Below are 23,609 nucleotides of genomic sequence, written 5' to 3' on the forward strand. Positions count from 1 at the left end.
TCAGGGAAAGGGGGAAAGAACTGATGCCTCTTTACTGTCAGGAACTAACACATTGCCTGGAACTCCATAAATTTCTGTTGAAATAATAAGGATGACTTTTGATATGGCAGTTATGAATAATTCTGCACAGTCCCAAAATTGCTACAGATAATTAAAGTTAACTTTAAAATCATACAAGAGTTTTCTAGTAAGTTGAAACTTGTGTAGTTATCTCAATACATTACATTTTGGAAGAAGAGGAAATAAAATTGGGAGAATAATATAAAGTGAGTTTTTAAAAATTAAAGCATAGAAGATAAGTTTATTACATGTTATGTGATGACTTTATAATTCATAACTACTTAAAGATAATTGCTTGATGACATACATCAAGTATACATCAAATATATAATATATATTTAACTAATATATATATTTAATATATAATACATATTTTTCAGTAATAATATAATACATATTTTAACAGTAAACAAAATGAGTCTTTATAAATTAAAAACTCTAAATAACAACAATATAATTCATTCCTAACAAACTGATACTCTGAAATACGAGTGCTATAGGTCAATTACTATATCAAAATACCAAGATTTTGAGAATATACATTTAATACATACAGCAATACAGTTATAGCGCAGAGTGTGATGTAAATGTGGGGAAAGATTTCCTTTAAAGAAATAATTTCAGGGATCCCTGGGTGGCACCGCGGTTTAGCGCCTGCCTTTGGCCCAGGGCGCGATCCTGGAGTCCTGGGATCGAATCCCACGTCGGGCTCCTGGCATGGAGCCTGCTTCTCCCTCCGCCTGTGTCTCTGCCTCTCTCTCTCTCCTCTCTCTGTGTGACTATCATAAATAAAAAATCAAAAAAAAAATTTTTTAAAAAATAAAGAAATAATTTCACAGTCACTCCGTGTGGATAAAGATGATTATCACAGCAGTCCCTCAATTAATAAGGAGAGAAAAAGAGAGAGAATTTAATTATTGTGCATTAACAACTTTTTAGTTTCCTAGGATGCTTCCAGAGAGAAGAGGTAGGAGAAGGGCCCAGAGTAAGGTAAACAGAGTAAGGAAGGAGAAGCACTCAGTATACAAGAAGAGAGGACCTAGGGAGAGCATCTCAATGAAGGAAAATGGCTAGGGGACGTGAAACACAAGGAATTTCATCTTGAACTAGAAGCTGTCTGGTATGCAATCCTGAATAAAGAAACCTTGTCTTTGTGCTCAGAATTTCAGAGTTTGATAGAGACATCGTCATTTTTTAATCACAATTAAAAATATTTTGATATGTCCTTTCATCAAATGAGTTTCAGAGGAACAATTATATTTTTAACATATATTGCTTTGACACTCTGAAAACTTTTTATCATGGAAAATTTCAATAACATAAAAAGGTAGATATTCATAGAATTATCACCTGACTTAAATAACAATCAACTCATAGTTGATTTTGGTTTATAAACTCCACTGCCTGCCTGCCCTGGCCTATTTTGAAGCAAATGCCAAATATAATTTTATTCATAAATGTTTCAGTGTATTTCTTTAAAATATAAGGACTTAAGAAAGAAAATCTCACCACAGCATTATCACACAAAAATTTTAACAATAATTTATTTTATTTTATTATTACATTATTAAATTACTGGTATAATTATCTACCTAGTGTTCAAATTTTCCTAATTGTCTCAAATATTTTTAATTTTTTTTTTATTTATGATAGTCACACACACACACACAGAGAGAGAGAGAGAGAGAGAGAGACATAGGCAGAGGGAGAAGCAGGCTCCATGCACTGGGAGCCCGACGTGGGATTCGATCCCGGGTCTCCAGGATCGCGCCCTGGGCCAAAGGCAGGCGCCAAACCACTGCGCCACCCAGGGATCCCTCAAATATTTTTAATGTCTTTCAAACTTTTACTCCGAAGCTTTCCTTTCCATCTCTCTTTTTTCCTGTAAATTTAAATGTTTATGAAAATAGGCTTTATGTCCATTGGAATCTGGATTTTGAATCACTAGAAAATAATAACAAAATTTTGAATTTTACCAATCTATTAGATGTGAAACTGTATCTCAGTGGATTTTAACTTATTATGTGTGATATTGAGCACCTTTTCATATATTTGAGAGCCACACGCCTTAATTTCTTTTTTTGTGATCTTACTATTCATATCTCTTCTCTACTTTTCCAGTGTGTTGTTGATTATTTTCTTCTTTATTTTCAGAAGCCTTTTGTATATTAAGGATATTCTTTGTGACATAAATCACAAATAATTTTTGTCCTAGTTTGTCACTTGTCTTTTTATTTTGCTGTCAAGGTTGTGTGTATATGTCTATTTATGTGTGTCTTGATACACCAAATGAAAAATTATTTTTATGTAGTCCACTATGTTGGAGCCTACATAGTATAAAGAGCCTGACTCAAATCTCTCTTGTCTTACAGCCAAGTTGATTATTATCTCTGAGGTTTTTCTTCCTTTCTTTTTAAAATCTCAGCTTCATTGAGGTATAGTGAATAAATAAAATTGTAAAATATTTAAGGTGTGCATCATGCTGATCTGATATACATATACAATGTGAAAGGATTCCCCTCTACCATTTGGTTAATTAACACGTCCATCATCTCACACAGTTCTCTCTTTTTGTGTATGAGAACAGTTAAGGTCTATTCTCATAGCAAATTTCATTATACAATAGTGTGTTATCATCCATATATGTTTACTTATTGAATGAATTTGGTAGGTTGACCCTCTTTACCTTGTAGAATTTTTGTGAGAATGAAATAAGTCTACCTGTGTACAACTCCATCATTTGCTGGCTATTATAGCTCTTGAACAGTTAAAACAACTGTTCAATAAATACTAGTTCTCTCTTCCCAACACCTTTTTTTGTACTATCTGTACACAACCTAATGGTACAGAATGAATCATAAATTTGCCTTGAGATTCTAGGAAGAATAGCTTTTCCTCAGGTAAGGTCAGTGTATGTCAAATACTGTCCTAGGAACCTGAGCTGCATCTCTTAACCTTTTCCAGATTATAAAAAATCTCCTTGGATTGCCAAAATGAACTGGGATATTTACTGGCTCTTATGAAGCATGACTTACCAGGTTAATTTAAGAGCTCAAGTGTTTCAGAGGACGTTTGTCAGTTGGATTAGAAACATCTCTACTAACCAAAAGAACTTATCATAGCATTACCTGTCTCTATAAATAGAGATTACTAGGAGTAATGGAGAGAAATTAATAAGGTAACGATAAAAATAATGATGAAGATTGCTCTTCTGATGGATGCAAAAATTGATGTACCTTTCAAGGCTGCAAGAAGCTGTCGCTGATTTTGTGTGACAATGTCTGCTTGTAAGGAGACATAATATAAATGCCCACCATCCACTGTGTGCTCAAAAACCATTCATGAGTTAAGAAAATTGGATCCAGGCTGATCTGAAGATTTCTTGGAAATTATCTATAAGGAAAAATTCTTTTTCATAAAACAAATTAAGAAGGAAGGTATATATATATATATTATAGATATTAAATATAGATATATATTTAACTTCATAAAATATTTATTTAGAGACAGTTATTAACACATATTTAAGAATGATGGAGCTAATCACATATGAATCCCTTCTCATTAAATTAGGTTTTGAAGGACCTTTACTTGAAATCCTCTTGTTAACAGTTAAACAGTAGTCTTCATTTTAGCCATTTCATTGATCACCATGGAATTAACCCCTCAAATTAGTCTGGATCAGTGTGGATTTACATTATAAACTACAAAAGTTGGTCTCTAGACATGACAGACATGGCAAAAGAAATTAACACTTCAAAACACTACCAATTTAGTGACCTACTTTTAAGGAAGATTAACCTATAGTGAGGATGTGAAACTAAATTAAATTCCAGTTAAATACAAATATTTTTCTTCACATACTGAGTCATCTGATTCAGACCCTGCAGGGTGCAGTGTTACCTTGCTTGGTGAACTGCATAATTATTTATAGAGTTTCTCAGCATTAAGCTTACCCCTTATCTAGCTTTACACAGGCAGTCTAGTTAGTGACTCTCATAGAGATATCCTGCTGCATAATATGGTCCCACATGGTAGGTCAGGGCCCAGATGCCCCTTTTTCCATTCTTTGTTGATGGTTTGAAAATATCAGGACAATGACTGCATGCCACATTGGTTTTATAATTCCTAATCTAATGTCTCTGCAGGGGGCTCTAATTCCATATAATGTGTATAAAACACAGAGATAAATGTTACTTATTATTGAGAATGGAGGTTCAAGGACCTATTGTGAAGCTTTGTACTTACTGATGGAATTCTAAAACTAGGTTATAAAAAAAAGGTCCTTTCTTGATGAAGCATTAATGATAAATAACAAGCCTTCAGGAGGCTAAAATACTTAACACTCAAAGACATTTCCATTTGAAGCATTTTAAGAATATGAACTAATGGAATGCAAATTGTATTTCTCATAGGGTACAATATTAGTTCTACGATGAAACTGATCCAGTGTTAATTGAGTGAAATCTTTTAAATTCTTAAAAGTAACAATTTGTGTGTGTTTTAAAGAGAATGACTTTTTGACTTAGATAATGTATATGGTTGACATTAGGCCAATTAGACATGTTTCTTTTGCTTAAGAATAGAGGAAGAAAAAACTTCATAGAAGTATAATGGTGGGAACATTTTCTTACTGCTCAAAGTAGAAATGAATAGGGAAAAAACAGAAAGTGATAATGGTGTCATCTAAGGGGAATCCTCCTAGAGCCAGACAGAACTGGATAAAGTCCAAATTAAGTTGTCTATTTTCTCTGAAGGTCAAATATTATCCTAAAGATAGACTTAAGAGAATTCTTTAGGCTAACTAGGATGCATAAAAGTTTGAGGGACTGATACCAGGCTGTCGAAGTACTAATTTTCAATTAGAAGAGGTACTATCATATGGTACTAGACTGTATTCTAGTATTGTGTTCTCTTTCTATAGTCAAGCTCTGTAGGTAAAACTAAATCAATCAGGAAGATGCTACTTCAGAGTAGAATCTGAATGAAAGGAGTTAAGTGAATCAAATATGGAATCGCCGCATTCTAAGGTGGCTTAACACACCCCTCTCAAAAAGTAAGGGGTCTGCCAATGGCACCAGAAATCAATAAAGTCCATCAGCTATCATCACCTCCATTCATCTCCACTGGGGGAACAGCCTTGACATTCGGATTGGAAATACCCGATGGCTAAGATGTGAGTTTTCTCTACCATACAGAATGTTTAACAGCAGCCTATATGGCTTTCCATTTCTACACTGATCAATTGCTTTCCTGATAGTCATAGTTCCTTTGAATGTGTGTGTGCGTGCAATGTGTTTGTGTGTATAACTGGACTGGAGTTAAGCCTGATTGTGTGGCCTGTCAGTCATCCTGTCTCTTTCCAGTGACTGCTTATCTCTTTACTAATTCATTTCTTGTTGCTTTTACTATTTGCTTTTCCATGGACAAGTTCACTTATTTCCAAGATCTTTGAGGGATATCTATCTGTGTGTAGCCTCATACCAATTAATTGTTATTATACATTTTCTCTTATATAAAAAAAGAATAAATGATGTGGCAAAAAAAAATGATGTGGCATAGAAAAATTCTAACAATTGATAAAACTGTTCTACTTCTTCAACAAATGAAGTCTTTTTAGTAGTGTTAAACAAATTTCCATTTGCTGGTGCAATGATTTATTATAATGAATAATTTGAATTATCTCTGGTTGCAACTATCTGTTGAATGACTACAACATCTGAGCACCACCCACATAAATCCTATATAAACATCATATGAGCTGACATATGACATCAGGGAAAGAATTTGAGATTTTTTCCCAAGCTTAGGCTCCATATTATCTCAACTTAGTCCTTTGTCCTGGTTTGTTTTAAATACTATGCTGTAAGCTTTATAACATTATTATGAAAACAAAAAAAAAATGCTATCTTCTTATTTCATATAAAAGAAAAAAAAGTTTAGTTTTAACCAGTAAAAACAAGCTATCCCATCTAATTTTTTCACAAACTGTGCTTCTGGGATTTGTTTGAAAGCATCAACTGGATGATGCTAAATAATGCTGCGTGAGTGAGGGCTTGGGTGTAGTACTTTGAATTACCTAATGATGTTTGCTTTAAGAAGAGTAACTCTGCTTTCTGAATTCTATTAAAAAATCAATTTGGTTGCTAAAATCAGGACTCTAATTTAAAATTTTTTCAAGACATTAGTCAATTCCTTTGCGAATAACTGATTCTTTATGGGCAATATAAGCACTTTAGAAGTTACCTTATTGAAACCACAATGATGGCTGGCAATGGAGTGCTTTCTTGCATCACCTCCAGTGTAGTAGACAGAATGCTGGACTAGGAGTTAACAGATCTAGATTTTAATCCTGACTAACCCTACGATTTCAAACAAATTATTTACTCCTTGTCTGTTGGTCTCTGTCATGGATTGAACTGTATCCCCTCAAAATTCTTATATTGAAGTCCTAAGCCCTAATACCTCAGAATATGACCTTCATAGAGATAGAGTCTTTACAGAGATAATCAAGTTAAAATGAGGTCTTTAGGGTAGACCCTAATCAAATACGATGGATGATTTTAGGAGGGAAAACTCAAATATAGACATACAGAAAACTATGTGAACATAAAAACAGGACAGAGGCCTGGATCAGATCTTTCCCTCATTACCCTAAAAAGGAACTGGCCCTGAGAACAATTTGATTTCAGACTTCTAGTCTTCAGAACTTTGAGACAATAAATTTCTGTTGTTTAAGCCACTCAGTTTGTGGTACTCTCTTACAGCAGCTCCAGCAAACTAATACAGCTTCTTCAATGCCAAAAGGCAATAATGAAATCATTCTATAACTGCCCTCCAGACCTTTATCTCTTTGTTTGTGAAATTATTCTCCTATCTCTATGCTGTTGCAATCATATTTCTGAAATGCAGATCTGGTCTTATCAATGTCTTGCTTAAAGTCCTTCACTGAAACACCTACAGAGTAAAGTCAGATTCACACCTCTGCATATGACAGACAGGGTCTTTTCATTGTCTGATCCAAAGTCACCTTTTTGGGTAGTTCTCGACCCCTAAGTACCATTGTAACCACTTTCTTCCTGGAGAAAAGTCCTGGAGAGTCCTGCCCTTTCCTTTAGTTTGGGAGATGGTGACCAAGTGCAAAGGAATTGTGGGAAGAGGAGCCTAGATGGCTTTGGAAAAGATTAAAAAGGAGAGGAGATGAAAAATGGGAGTAAGACACAAAAAATAGTAAAATCACATTGCCTCTGTGTAAAACTTCATTGATTAATGTTTTAGTCCAAACAAAATGAATTTGAAGGTATATATTTCAGATTTTTTCTGTTGTCTGGTGTTGCCAAAAATTTTTCAAACTACTAGTAGCATGAATGGCTGCTTTGTAAAACATTTTTAAAGTTAAAATTGAAGTATTTCATATATGAAAGCAGATACCTTAATAAAGCCTTTCTATATGCCCAGTCAAGACTAGTAAACTTTGCTCAATGGTGACACAGTACACTGTCTAAACCTCTTCTCCATCGTGCATTACAGGAGGCAAATATAGTCCTCTACCTCATAAGACTGTCAGCTAGCTATTTGAAGTCAAGGACCACATTTTAATTATTTCTTTCAATTTACTATACATAGCAAAATAAACCATGTTAACATAGTTTTTTTTAAGAAATTAAAGTATAAATAACTTTTTTAGAAAATAAAGTTATAGTATTATCATATACCAGCTGTTCATATACCACTTCAAAATATCTTGAAGGATCAAAAACTATCTTTAAATATAAAAGTCTCTGTTACTGCTCACCTATGGGAATGTCCACAAGAGAAGCAACCCAGTTGCAAGTCAGCCCCTGTTTCTTGGTGTTCACCTTTGAAATCAATGTTGTTTTCTTTTTTGCATAGCAGCCCTAAGGGCCCTGCTTTCAACTGTCACCGTGGATGACTGCCTTCTCTCTGAGATGCTCTTTATCACTACCACTGGCCATAATACTCCATGATGAATTTTGTTTGTACTATCCCAAACACACCTTCCAAATCCATCCAAATCCATTCTCCTGTGATCCAATAACCAATACAGACAGAAACTTGATTTTAGAGATAAAGGCGATAACCTGAGTGTACTTAGGGAGACAAATAGCTTAGTTCACAGCCTGTCAAGTCCTTTATATTTAGTATTGTGTGGCAATGCCTTTAGAATTTTAGGAGACTCAGTTATTATGTAATTATATCAAAAGGGAAAAATTATCAACAGCAAAAAAGAATGTAGGGAATAGGCCAAAGGATAGGGTTGGGAAGAGGTAAAGTGTGGAGGCTGTAAATGAAAAAAAAAAAAAAAAAAAAGACAAGCCTCATAATTTGTCCAGGTCCTGTGTATATTTCTTGACTGCTCAAATGAAAATTAAATATTGGGGGGAGGATTATATTGAAGCAAAAACCCTCTGAATTTTAGCAGCTTAATTGGTAGCTTTTTAAAAACTGTAAAAGGTTTTAAAATTACAATTCCAAATTCTATGAAATAGAGCCATTTTAGTGCTTCTAGACCCTATTATTTTAAGTTTTAACTTTTTTTTCCTGAACTAAGTGTGGAAGATTAAGGTAACATAATTTGGCTCCTGGGTCAGCCTTGGCATTCTTCACCTTGCCCAGATGTATATGATTACATTTTCTATTATGTGAACCATGGGGACATATGGTATTTTCATCAAGAAGCGATGAAAGAAAACATCTTTAAGGAAGTTGAAAATATTGCCTAACTTAGGAAACAAGTTTCTGAGACTGGGTTTTTTTTTCTGCTTGGCTACCTGGAAGTCTAAGTGTAGCACGTGTGTGTGGAGTGTTGAGGGATATGGTATGGCTGGAGAACGGGCATGCAAACAAATCAACCAAAAATATATAACTCACAAGACTTGGTTGAATTCTAGATTGTTTATGACTTTCACAAAAAGAATATGGAAAGAAATGAGTGATACATGCAAAAACCAGCAAGTTTTATTTCTGAAAAACTCTGGCAAATAGTAAAGATACTTGTTAAAAAGTAAGACTGCTCAGTCATTTTCCAGTGTTTCTGGACTTAACTCTTGATGAACTGGAAAGCAGGCTGAAGACTGCAGCTGTTCTTGCCTCTGCACTTTGAGCAAAAGTTAGGCTTAAATTTTCCCCTCTGCTTAATGAATCAGGAATACAAATTGATAGAGATTAGCAGTCGCTTCCCACAGTGAAGTTTGAGTTCAGCCTTGACTATCCCATAGTTTTTCTAAACTGAGGACCCCGTGTGTGAATTTTGGTTGGATGAAGAATCACTATGTTCTTATAAAATGTTTGCTTTCCTTTTGGTGATCTTAGTGTATATGCTGGATTCAATATCCATACCCACATTCTAAGAAAAACAAAGTATAGGGTTTCAAAAATCAAAACACCTAAATAATTAAATGAGTGAGAGGGCAGTATTAAGAATATTTTAACCACGTATATATATATATATATATTTTTTTTTTTTGGTCTCTCTACAGCCAGGAGTAATTTTCCCCCTGAAAGTAAAATGCAACTAAAAGTTGTATCAACATTGTATCCATTTAACAAAATTGTCCAGGACCAAAGAGATGATGATCTCAGGTTCTAGGAAATAGTTTTCTTTAAGAATACATTTTAAAGAACTGATCCGATAGATTAGACCTAAAGCGGGTCTACAAGGTAAAGTTAGTGTTAAGACATTAAATAGGAAATTTATTGTGATTTGACAGAAAAATCTAGAATTTTTTCTTTGAAAAGAAATTTTTACTCTTTGAAATCAAGTATTTTTCTATGAAGGAGAGAGAGTCATTAAGTACAACAAGAATATGGCTGAAGAAGTGTTTATCTTGGCAATCATAATTATGCTCTTATGTTAGCTACAAACACCAAGCACATTATCATTTGCATTTATTTATTTAAATAATCTAATCACAAATCTATTTCTAGTACTTTAATATGCAGGAGCCTTTTCTAAATAGAGCACTGGGTCTTCCAAATGGAAATACTTTTTTCATGTGCAGACCACTCTGTTACATTGCTCCTGAAATGATAGAGTAATTAGAAATCCAGCCCAATACAAATATTAGAACGTACATCAAAGTACTTACTTCAGATGGACGTATTCTCTGTGTTTTCTGGAATAGAAATCTGTCTTTTCTGGAATAAAAATCTCTGGAATGTTATCTGTCTTTTCCTTCAAATATATTTTTCTTTCCTAAGAAGCAAAATGCTAGAAAATAAATAACATTGGGTAGAAGATTTATAAATAATGTGCCAAGAAATATAGAAAGGATTGAAAATCTTTTGGAAAAAAACCCAAATTTAAAGATAATAACAAAATAATTTTAAAAAAAGGAGGAAAATAATTTTCAAGAGTAAATATAAGAGGCATATGGAATTTAGTAGGAATAAAATTATACTGAAAAAAAAAAAAAACCCCAATAGGCATTCTCTGTGTTCAACATGCATTTGTCCTTACTGTATTCAATTTTAGTGACAGTTCCTTCTTTAGTACTTTTTAAAATGCCCATGCTTTTGTGTTCTGAATCTATGCCTGAGTTAATTTCTTGTTGATAGCAAGTGATGCTTATAAGCAAACATGGATAGGTCCTCTGCCCTGGTCTCATTAATTAATGCATACAAAGAGTGCATCCATTTTGATCTACTCACAATCTTGAAACCATTAGCTCATGAATAAGGCTCAGTTGTCTATTCAAATGCCCCCCCCCCCTTTTAGCAATACACTCCTCAGTGACATTCTTTTGAATAACTTTGTTCAAGGCACAAAATATGAACTAGTACAAAATGTGGAAGTTTATAGTAAGATTCATTCTTTATATGAAAGTGGTTTGTTTTAAGAAGGAATAGTTAAGGACTTGATAGTAACATTAAAGGAATATATTACAAACTACAGTGATTTTCTCAGCATAAAGTGAAGTGGAAATCTGGTATTTTTCTGGTAAATGTGACAAGGCAGAGATATCTGCAAATCTTGCTCTGTAAAATGTGCACTCAGTATAGTTTCAGAATGTATTTAAAATTATTCTTTTCTCACTCTACTCACTGAAATATTATTTTGAAGACAATTTCACAAGAAGTGTCTTCAAAATATAAATTCTTAGAGACACTTGATTATTTTCTTGAGGAATATTCTGCATTTCACTGGAAAGGCAAAACTTCAGAGATATATTTTTTAAATATTTATAAAATTTAATTTATAAAATTAAATATGTATGTTATGTTATATGTAATTTAAAATATATTGAATACTTTATTCAGTAAATATAAAAATATTAAAATAGTAATACTACTAGAGTAATATAGATCCAACTATATATCTTTCCAAAGAAAATAGATCATTAATAAACCCAAAAGCCATTTTTTAATGCTTATTATTTTCATCTCTTTATAGTGTTTGCTTTAATTTAGCAGCTCCTCCTATGTGAAATGCTGGCTTCCATGTCATTAGAACCCTTGCATTTTTTTGTCACTGTTCATCCTACATCTTTTGGGAAACACACATGCAAGTTCAAATCCTCTTTTTCACTGACAGCTCTGTTCATTTTTGTCTCCATTATCTTGGCAGCTTCTTTTCCTCCTCCTTCTTGACTTGTTTGTGTCCTAAGGGGTGCTTTCCTTGCACACAACTCACTCCTTAGTATTCTCATCACTCCTATTACCAGACCTAACCTGTGGCTACCAACCTATCTTTTATCTAGAGTTGAGAACAGCAACCTTTTTCTGAAAGGGCCAAATAGTAGATAATTTAGGCTTTTCAGTCTGCAGACCATACGGTCTCTGCCACAACTATCGAACTTTGTGGCTGTAGCACAAATGCAGCCATAGATAAAACAGGAACAAATGAGCATGGCCGTGTTCCAATAAAACACTGGAATCTGAATTTTATGCAACTTCCCCATGTGTTTGATCACATGTTAGGAGGCGAACTGTGTCACCCCCCACCCAAAAAAAAATTCATATGTTGAAGTCCTAACTCCTAGTACCTCAGAAAGCAGCTGTATTTTGAAATGGAGTCTTTAAAAGAGGTAATTAAATGAAAATGAAGTAATTATGGTGAGCCCTAATCCATTATGATTGGTACTCTTCTAAAAAAAAGGAAATTGGGACAGAGAAATACAGAAGGAAGACCACGTGAAGACACGGGGAGAAGACAGCCATCTGAGAGGCCTCAGAGAAAACCAACCCTGCCAATGCCTTGTAGACATGTCAGACTTCTAGCCTCTGGATCTATAAGAAAATAAATTTCTGTTATTTAAACCACCTAGTCTGTGGTACTTTTTAATGGCAGCTCTAAACTGACACAACCTTTTATTCTTCCTTTGATTTTTCAACCATTTAAATATGGCAAAACTATTCTTAGCTCACAGGATGTACAAAAATGGGTAATAGGCCACACTGGGCTTCCTGGGCATAGTTTGCTAACCCCTGAGCTAAAGGTTTTTCTCAAGCTTCATTTTACAAAGTCGACTACTGCATTACTTCCTCAGATTCCTCAATTTCAACCTGTCTCAAGTAATTTGGTCATAATTTGGCTAATGCTTTCCCTGCCTTTGTGTTTCCTGCCTTGTTGAATAGAACCATCTCTGTTTGTCACTTGCACCATAAACCTGGTAGTTATCCTAGATGCCCTCCCTTTCCTTCATTTCCCACATCTCATAAAGGACCATTCTTACTGATTTTACTTTGTATTATTTCCTCGTCTATGTGACATCTTCTATCGCTTAATCTGTTGTAATACTGTGCAAATCTGTCCTGATCTTTAGCCTTACTGACCAGGCTACTGCCAGAGAGACTAAGATCTAAATCTAATTATATTGCTCCTCTCCTTAAAATCTTTTAAAGCTTCTCTGATATCTAAAACCTAAGCTTCTGAACATGGTATACATTGTATTTCATGAGCTCTTACTTCATCAAATTCAGTCCTTGATGGACTCCTCTTTCAACAACAGTTCAAATGAAATACCATTTCCAGGAAGGGGCATGAGGTTACCCACCTCTCTGCCTTTATTTATTGCTTTTCTCATCGCAATACTTCCCCTCTCCCTCTTCACTCCTTGATCATGGGAACTAATTTTCTTCATTAGCTTTTGCACATGTGTGCAAATATATATATATATATACACACACACACACATAATCACACAGCTCTTTTGATCACTGTTGATTAATTAATATTATTTATGAAGAGCTTGCCTTTTGCTAAGCCTTGTGTGTGCTTATGTGTATAAATTTATGCACACAATATCTCTGCCTCTGGCCCAGCCAGCAGTGGTATTGCAGGTGTGGCAACTTTTAGAGCTGAGTTGAAGGACAACTGGATTCCAAAGAGTCTGGATCCAGGACTCCATCAGTTCAGGATGCATCCTAAAGCATCAGAGAAAGAGTCACTGTCTGTTTCTGCTTATTCCTTGCTCTGTAGCTTTTTTTAGGCCGTCATCACAAACCAGGTATGCACTGTCTTCTGTTTCCAATTACTTAAGCCCTATGTGCCTTCCAAGGCTCCTCAGAGCTGTATTCCTCCAAGGATCCAAAAGCATGTTGCCCTATTCCCGGATTTACTGACTATTCCCTTCTCTCCTGTAACATTTAACATCCCTATATTTAGCACTAACTTTAAAATTTTGTTCGGATTCTGAAGACCATCTTCCTTTTCCTCGTAAAATGCGCAGCTAATGATCACCTCAGCACATTGCCCAGGCCGAAGCACCATGTAGGCAATTGAAGGACCAGGCTCAAGAAGAGACCTGTTTGGATCCCTCTTACAGCCCTGAGAGTATACGCTGCACTGCACACATACATTTAATATTTTTAGGGTCATTGAACTTTCTAAGAATTTAGAAGATAGTATCTCTCTTCTGAGAAAAAAAATGTGCACACACACACATGCCACCAACACACACAATTTTACATGTGATTTTAAAGATATATCAACCCCCACTTATCAGACTGTAAATTTCTTTGCCTACAGAAAATGTGTTCTATTTTTCAATACTTAGCATAGTACCTAGGTGCTCAATAAATCTTGTCTGAGATAAACAGAACTGAACTTAAGCCTTTGCTAGACTTCACATTTCCAATATTTGTATTCCATGCAGTACTTAGCACAGTGTCTTGGCTATAATAGTAATTTAATAAATATTTGTTGAATCAAATTGAATTGTGCTTTCTTTGTATCTCAGAGAAACACCAATTAGAGTGGTATAGGTAGATGGGGCTAGATAAATATTTAGAATGTCTCTTTCAACACTTAATCTTATTGTTTTAACATTCTACAGACTTGAATCCACTAAATTAAGTATATTAGTGTTAATAGATACACTTTTAATCTTTTTTCATGAAGTGTTTAAATTTTGAAGTATTTAGGTGTGAAGAAACAAAGTAGAATTCATTCTTCCTTTTATAAATGTCACTACATTCTATTTTGAGAATAATGTGAATAAGGACCAGGTCTCAGAATTCTAAAAAGAAGCATTTCTACCAGTGAAGGGAGAGTATGAGGCACCTTTTTCTTCCACAATCAACCCAAATGTCTCACCACTTAAAACAGATTCTCTTCTGCTTGGGTAGCAATCCTGTTCTTAGCAGTTTTTGGAATAATGAACAACCCTCTTCATAATGACAGAAGTTTGAGCCTTAAAAATAAAATAAATAATTAAAAAGGAGAAGGGAGAGCTGACTGATTGGAACGACACCAAATTTTTATTTTCAATGGCATTTGTAGCTGCTGGAAGTGACACAATTTGTGTCAGTCTAGGAACTCGAGGTAACCAAACATAAATTGTAATTGACCAAATTAAAGTCAGAAGAATTGTAATTAGTTCATTAAATAAATGATGTGGAGAATTTCCCAACTTAGCGATGAGATACAAAACAACAGACCATCTATTCAACAGAAAATAAGATGAAAAGAGGTAAAACGAGAATAAAAACCTAACTTTCTCTTCAAAAGGAAGCAAAGAAAAGACAATGGAAAGAAACATTAAAAAAAGGAAGATTCAATTAGCAAGGAAGGAGAACAGGAGAGAAATCCAAGTGGGATTCTCCGGGAGGGAAAAGAACGTGATGAGAGTTTAGATCATAATCTATAAATAGCCTTTTATTTTATAAATCCTTCATGTGATGCATAGATTATACAGTGAGCCTCCCTTGTCCTTAATATGTACAGTCTCCCGGCACATACCTTTTAAGGCAATCTGCAATAGTAAGCACAAAGAACTAGCTCTGGAAAATGACTTGGGCTTCTCTCTTTCAAAAACCAAGAAGAAAATTGATGAGGAGAGAATCTGGGAACATTGCACAAATTGTCAGGAGGGCACAGGAGGGATCAGTCTTAGTAGACTATGAAATAATTCAGAGAAATAGCATGCCCCGCTTCTTCTAACTTACTGGTGTGAGGGATAATTTTAATTACCATCCTACAATGAACCTTCTTCCAAATAACACAGGCAACCCCTTTACCTGTCATTCTTCACAAGCATGTCAGGTCTTATGTTCTTGTTGGTCTCTTCTCACCCCTTTGTTCTGATTTACAGTTCTATAAGATGCTAGTGGTGGTGGAAGGGGGCTGAGGATGGAAAAGCAGAAAGTATGAGAGGGCAGATATTTTGTAATTAATTCTTTGATGTTGTATTGTTTCAAGAATTCCTTTCCACAGTGTTTCCAAATACTTGAATTGAAGAAGCAGTCTTTGTAATCTTACACCAATTTTAATACTCTCTTCCAGTTTCTTAGTGGGGCGAAGAATTGGCAAAAGTAACCATCATGATAGTTGCCACTTCTCTAGAATATTCGTTGTTACTGGCCATTACTATTTTTAAAGGAAAAATCCCTTATTTTTAAAGGGGAAATAAAATAGATCTTGAGACCCCACTCCCAGCCCCAGACATAGGAATGGGTTATATACAGCTGCAGTCCTAGCCTTCTCTTCCCAGCTGGCTGGGAGAACCAGAGTCACTGAGGAAAAAGCATTCATCTGTGGTTTGATGGGCACAGTCAGTGGATTTCCCCTCCTGTCAGACAAGTTTCAAGACATTTAAAAATCGATGCCATCATTTTTTAGGAAGATAAATGTATCACATCTTCCTTCAGTCACTTATCTTGAATATCACTGTCTCCTATACATTTCTTCCAGCCAAAAAGATTACATAGAGTTTTGTTTTGCTATTTTTATTACAAAAGAAATGTGTTGTATTTTGAGAATTAAAAACATATATAATTTATACTTCTCATTGACAATTTTTCACCAGAAGTCTCTTTGTATTCTCATTGAGCTCTTCAAAATGTCCATGGAAACAATGATTTAATATTAATTACAAAGTAATGAGTGCCAATGAGAGAGGCTGCATTAAAAAAAAAAAAAAAAAAAAAAAAGAGGCTGCATTTCTTTAAGGAATATCTTCCCTGTTCTTCAGAGTAAAATATATCCACTCTAGGAGTCACTTTCTAGATTCAAAACCCCTGCTTTCATGGTCTAAATTTCTCTCATTGACCACAAAAAATGTTGTTTTGCACACTGCCGTCTTTGGCACTTTTGTCATATTTCATATGTTCTCTCTGAGGAATATCATTCTGTATCATAATTTAAAATGTTTTCTTTGTGGGGCACCTGGGTGACACAGTCCCTTAAGTGTCCAACTGTTCATTTCGGCTCAGGTCGTGATCTCAGGGTCATGACATCAGGGTAGTGAGATGGAGCCCCAGGTCAGGCTCTGCTCTCAGTGTGGAGTCTGCTTAAGATTTTCTTTCCCTCTCCCTCTCTCCGTCCTCTGTCTGCCCTGACCCTGTACTCTCTCTAAAATAAATGAATAAATCTTTAAAAAATACAATACTTTCTTTGTATCAACAGCTCCCAAATGTATACCTCCAGCCCAGAACTCACTCTTCAGCTTTAATACTAGAGGATACATCCACCTGTTTATTCAACATGTTCCTAAGAAGTCTATTATTCCCTGGTACTGAATCTAGACCAGCTCACTCTCCCAGATTTCATCTCTCAGGATATCACAATTGACCTGCGTGTCACTTTTAACACATTCCATTCTTTCACTGCCTCATGTAGCAGCACCCAATGATTCATCAAATCCTATGAATTTTCCCTCTCATATGTCTTTTGGAGTCATCCCAATCATTGCTATTATCACTGGTAGGTGCTATTACGAGGTCTTACCACCTCTTGCCTAAACTGTTGTAAGGATATCCCAAATGATCTGTCATTCCAATGTAATCTGTATAAACTTTCATACTTTTAACGAAAGTCCCTTCAATTAAGTTTTCTGATACGTCCTTTTAAAATTCCTTCTAAATCTGACCTCTGCCTGCCTATGCAGCCTCATCTCATACTACTTAGTGCATCACTTAACTATTCTGGGCATAGTTCCTTATCAAATAAAATACCTGCATATTTTAACAGCTCATATTAATAGCTACCAAGCTTGCATTGTGTATATGAACCACAATATACTTTAGTAGTTTTCTATTGATTACATCTATAATCTTGACTACTATAAACAATGGTGAAAAGACCATCCTTGTGCATACAGCTCTTCATATTTTCATACTACGTGATTATCTCCATAAGATAAATTCTGAGCCCCAAGTCCACAGGATAACTGCCAAGAGGTGCAGATAACACCTGAGCATGTAAAGCATTGCATGGGAGGAAAGAAACCCTGAGATTCTTGAATCTGGAAATTTTATTTTATTTATTTTATTTTATTTTATTATTTTATTTTATTTTTTTGAATCTGGATATTTTAAAATGGATGAGAAATATGCCTGCTTTTTACCCCGAATATGCCTGCTTTTTACCCCGGAGGGAGATGTTATACTGGGGAGCAAGGATGCTGGTCCTTTGTTCTGAAGACACTATCTTCCAAGACTGTAAGCAAGCTTGCTCTTTGTTCCAGATGGAGACATTATCTCTATCTTTCAAAGCTGTTCACTAGACAAACATTCTCTTTTTAAAATTTTATTTTATTTAAATTCAATTTGCCAACAAATAATAAACACCCAGTGCTCATCTCATAGTAGACAAATATTTTTGAAATGATAGTTTGGAGAAAAAAGACAGTCAATGGCTAACTTTTCAAGACAAACAGAAATGTGAGAGACCCATGGAAAACTGTCTCCCTACAATCCATTCCTTCTAAACCATCTTGGCTTCTGCCAAATGTTCCCAGGAGTACATGACTGCATCAGCCACTGTGATCTGACCAACAGAGGCTGGGGCCAGATTCTTTCAATTTTTCTCACACAGAACTTAGTTAAGGTTGATATCAGCAAGACTTCAAGCAGCAGGATGAGGCTAACTTGCAGGGCTGACATCAACCATGGCCTCCTAAATCCCATGCCCAACCAGCTGAGTAAGTCCCATAAAAGTGTCATGACCTACCTTCAGAAAGCCAGGTTGCTTTCTCCTTAAGTCTCTATTTTGACCTTCCCACAAATTGGAGGCATTAATCCAGGTATCTGGTTGCATGGAGAAAATCTAGATCATCTGAAAATCTGTCATCTGTAACAACACTGACCAGTGGTGTCATTAATCATTTCAGCTGATGCCAGGGACAAATTTCATGCTGCTTTTCCTAATTAGATGACAACTGTTATAGAAATCTCCAGTCTTCACTATTAATAGTGAAGCAGGAATTCCTCCAGAAGCTTCCCCAAGTAATCAAGGATGGTTAATTTTGGAGAGATCTTCACAGTTGTCTAAAAGCAAAATGATCTATTGAGGGTGTTTCTTCAAACACTGGAAGGTCTTCTTATGACCACCCCTCAGGCACAAGTCACCATATTTTAGAGACGGAGGCAAGGTAATGTCTGGCTTCAACACAGAGTATAGTCCTGGAGATGTGTGTGGTGCTTGGAGAAATAACATGCTATCTCCAATTGTCAGTCTCCTTCAGTAGGACTTAATCAGTTAGGAGCATAGTCTGACAATAATCAAATATGGCCTCCCGCTGGCTGGTAACCCTCATGATTACCAGTTGTGTTTGAGTTTCTGAATCTAATTCTCAGATTAGATTTGAGAATTTGTCTCATAGTAGACAAATATTTTTGAAATAGTTCTTCCAACCCACCCTATTTGTCCACAGCACCAGCCAGGCGGCACTTACTTGCCCCATAGAATGACTGACAGCTATAGCAATGAAGAAAGGCAAGTATCCCCAAAGTGCTGACAGAGGTTTTGTGTGGTTGGTAGATGGGCTGGGACCATATCTGCTCTTTCCCATAGATTTTTTAGCTAGGTTCCAGGAAAGAGCAATCAAATCATGGTCAGGCCCATATGACAGGGCATGACAGATCTAATAGTTCTGTTCAAGGTGTCTGCAACAGCTTAGGAGAGCCACATTAGGACATTTTCCTTCATGAATAAAATGGCAGGGGTGATTATGAAAGACATAATTCATTAATGCTCACACTCACTCACTCATACCTTGTGGGTTGATTACCTGATGTATTCCTTCCCCAGAGAACAGGGATGTTGCTGTCCCTCAACCACCAAAAAAAATTGTGAATAGCTATATCCTCACCTGTTTTTCTAATCATCTCCTACTCATACCCGGACCTTTCATACAGAAGGATCTGGTGAAAGAAGGTCATTGGTATTTTTATAAAACTTATCCAAACCCTATGTCCCCCACTTTTACATGTGTTGGCCATTGTAGGAGGATACTCCAAGCAGTGTACCTAAGTAGTTATTATATTTAAAAAAAGATTTTATTTATTTATTCATAAGAGAGAGAGAGAGAGAGGCAGAGACACACTCCATGCAGGGAGCCTGATGTGGGACTCGATCCCGGGACTCCAGGATCACACCCTGGGCCAAAGGCAGATGCTCAACTGCTGAGCCACCAAGGTGTCCCAGATAGTATCTTTATGTTCTAAGACCATGTCAATTTAATAAGATAAGCCAAGTTGCTGACCAAAATTAAGTTAGAATTCATTAGGTCCTTTTTTTTGCTGGGCTGCCACCAAGAGACTTACCAACCAGGCTATCCTGAGTTGCTATTAGGGACAAGAAAAATTCATTATGCCTAGGAATAGCTCAGAAATATGAATTTTCAAAATAGGTTTATGTAACCCCCCCTTTTGTCCTGATTGTTATGACAATTATCCAGAAGTGGCCAAGGAAAGATGATCTATTTAGTAGAAAGACATATTCAGTGACCAAACTGTCTTTTTAAACTGTGTGGACCAAGGTGAGGTGAGGGAGTGAAAGTCAGAGAGTTTTTTTTTTAAGTCAATATTTTATGAGGCTATTCTAAAAATCAACAAGATCAGATGATTGTTAATGGTCAAGTGCATGGAAGATCAGCAAAACCTTGCTATCAAGCCTCTCCACTGGCTTCTGTGGCAAGAGCTACATGATTGTCAAACTGCAAATGAACTGGAAAGCTGAAAACATGACCCCTATTAGTGGCCAGAGTTGGCTGATTGAACTGGAAAGGCAGCAGCATAATCTTAAAAGTGTCAATAGTGGTAAGGTACCATTAGTAACCCTGAGAGGGGGTCAAGGGCCAGTTGTAGCCAATCTGCTGAAAAGATTTCTACAATCTGCTAGATTATAGTTTTCCAAGTAGCAGAGCAAACATCTAGGCAACAGTCCAAGAATCATTCAATCTATAACTAGGTTCATCAAGAGCAGTAATGGCTATAGTTATGAGAACTGTCTTATGTTCTGCCCACAAAGAGGAACGACCGTAGTCGTTTTTGGTTCTTTATGGCTGGCACTGAGGTTGAGGCACCAGAGGTGCTTAGTAGACACTGCTGGGTTTCTGCTCATCTGAATCATCAATGAACTAGGCCCAGATATTTAAGGAAAGCTCTGTGAATTCAAGGCACTCAGGACACATAGCGAGTAACCGTATTTTAGGCTGCAGAGATGACAGAGAGAAATGATAGAAAGTATATTATGTGTCTCAGTAGCACTTTTCCAGATGTGGTTCTTACTGATCAGAAAAGTCCCCCAGGACTTGATGAACATTCACAGTACAAGCATGTGAAACATTAATATCAATTATACATTCAGCAAAGGAAGCCACAACAACAGTACATTGAATTAACCCAAAGGGTCCTGCCTACAAGTTGACTTTAACTTCCTTTCCCTACTGCAAACCTTCAATTTGGGCATCCGTTTCCCACTATGGGGTTGTATAGACAATATAACTCTAGCTGTATCCAACAGAGCTGTAAACATTTGAGTGCTTACCTTCGCTAAAATTCTGCAGGTTATAGGATAATAGGTATGGACTTCAGCCCCCCTTGGGGACAAGGAAACTTAAGCTTTTTTTCCTAATTATCTTTCTTTGTAAAGCAGATAAGATCAGGCCAGAGAGGAAGGGAGGGAAAGGAAATGTGGAAGAGTATTGTTGTGCTATTAAGCAAGGCACATTTACTTTAGGTTTCCAGTGACATGGTGGCTGTTTATGGCTCAGCCAAACAAAATTCCATTGATAGTGGTCCAACGAAGGCCTTTATCAACCAAGTTCATTATCCCGCACATGAATATTTCAGCTTTGGGGACCCTCTGATTTAGTAGCCATAGACACACTGCTTTGAGTTTGTTGCTGTCAGGTCTGTACACTTTGATTCACTTGGGATTGACTTGGACAGTAGTCATCTTTTAAAATGGAATCCATCTTAATCTACATCATTTGCTATTCCATTGCCAAAATAGTATAGCCGAAGTTCATATCTAGTTTCAATATAAGGGCTAAGGGAGTTTCCTGTGGTGTCAGGGCTGACTCAATAATTTATCTAAAATTCTTTGCATCAGTTTTTCATTCTCCAGTGAGTGAATTCCACTGGTATTGTTAGCCCAACCAGGGCAAAATCTAGTCAATGTCTCATCTGTGGTTTCTCAAGGGAATTTATCTGTCTAGGAAATCTCCCTGAGGGGTTCTACAGCAAAATAAATTAAAAAAAAAAAGAAAAATAAAAGAAAACTTGCGACCTTTTCCTGTCATCTCCAAATAGATCTAAGTTACTCATGCTAGACTATAGAGAGACTGAGCCACAAAACTGCTCAGTCGTTGCCATTTCTTCTGAATAAGCAGTAAATGACCAACTTCTCATCCCTTCATCTCTCTAGTAAACCAGATAACGTTCTAAAATTTACTTAGGCCCTGCCCATGCTATTCATTGATTTTCTTTCTTTCAGCCCAGGGTAGTGTACATTTTTTAGTTATTCCCTGAAACGGGTTGGAACATCATATTTACTCAGGACGACTCATAGTATTAGTTGCTAGCTATTACAGTAGGGCAGACCTAAGACTGACTACCATATTGTCAAGGAATCCTCCCCCTCCACCCTAGAGGAGGAGTGAGCAACAATTAGGCCACAATTCATACATCTGCCTATGAGCGTACTTCCTGGTACTTGGTGCTATTCCTGGTACTTAGGCGATAAACAACTCCCTAACACTTCTTCATTAATAGATTAGAAAATAAAGGATCATTTACTGCCAGGCTGGTCATATAATTTGGTTGCTATGTTTACTATTGATTCCTATGACTTTCCCTCAAATACCATTAATTGCCCTAAGAGGCCCTAACTTTTCCTCTTCTAGAAAGTGTGTCTTTGTTGGTATCCTACCAACAAACTGTCGAGAACTGTGAAGGTCTGAAATTTTGCTCTACTCGGGAGCTAACAGGTTAGCCTGCCACAGTTTTATGGGTGCTCATAACAGATGTCAGACATCTTTTTCCAAGTCAAAGAACTTTATTACTCATGGCCCAGCAACCAGCAGGAAAATAAACATATTGTGCTGAGGCACTGAGACCAAGTTCTCACAGAGCAAACCAAAGAGGGCTAGAAGATAACTGCACATGTAATGGGTTGTGCTCCAGGAGATGAACTCTGAACTTGGGAACCCAAATCTCTTATAATGGGCAGTAAGCATGACTGACTATGCCCCGGAGGGAGACATTATCTTTATTATACTGGACTGCAAGCAAATCTGCCTCTTCCTCTGGATAGAGATGCCGTTTCTATCTTTCAAGTTTGTTTCCATACAAACATCCTTAAAGATTTAGTTTAAAACAGAAGGCTGTGCTCCCAAGACACAGCAAAACATGAAAGACTCATGGGAATTTTTTCTTATCTCTTTCCTCTCTACACATTCCACCACAGCTCAGGAACCAGGCACCTAATTCCAGGACTCAGAATGCTTAGATCTATCTCATCTCACCATAGTTAATATATCACTTAGATCATAAACATTTCCTTTCAGAATGCCTGTTCCATTAGGACAGATGCCAGTTTAAAAATCAAGGCATTTAAAGCAAAGTATATTGTACGACATGAATCCATATTCACTTTTCTAGTTTTCCTACTTCCTTGCACTCCTCTTCTTATACTTTTCATGAAACCGTTTTTCACTTTATAGATTATATTCCTAAAATTACTGTTTTAATAAAGTAGATTTTATTTTATTAAATATTATAATCAGTATGTTTAGAACATGACTAGCAAAAAAAATCTGCTTCATTCAGGACAGCAATTTAAAAACATAGAAAAACATAGA

General features: G+C 36.1%; 1 long non-coding RNA gene across 1 annotated transcript in view; it reads right to left on the reverse strand.

Annotated features, from left to right (window-relative positions):
- Positions 1-587: 587 nt before the first annotated feature.
- Positions 588-23,609, reverse strand: part of LOC144288251 (uncharacterized) — a 34,782-nt gene continuing 11,760 nt past the window's right edge. Inside the window, exons 3-7 of the long non-coding RNA XR_013356225.1 lie at positions 18,473-18,603; positions 15,541-15,646; positions 10,170-10,291; positions 3,297-3,453; positions 588-839 (exon numbers count right to left, since the gene is read on the reverse strand). This is a non-coding gene — a long non-coding RNA (uncharacterized LOC144288251). The remainder of the gene's footprint in view (positions 840-3,296; positions 3,454-10,169; positions 10,292-15,540; positions 15,647-18,472; positions 18,604-23,609) is intronic.

This window comes from Canis aureus, chromosome 18 (assembly GCF_053574225.1).
Source record: "Canis aureus isolate CA01 chromosome 18, VMU_Caureus_v.1.0, whole genome shotgun sequence".
NCBI lineage: Eukaryota > Metazoa > Chordata > Mammalia > Carnivora > Canidae > Canis > Canis aureus.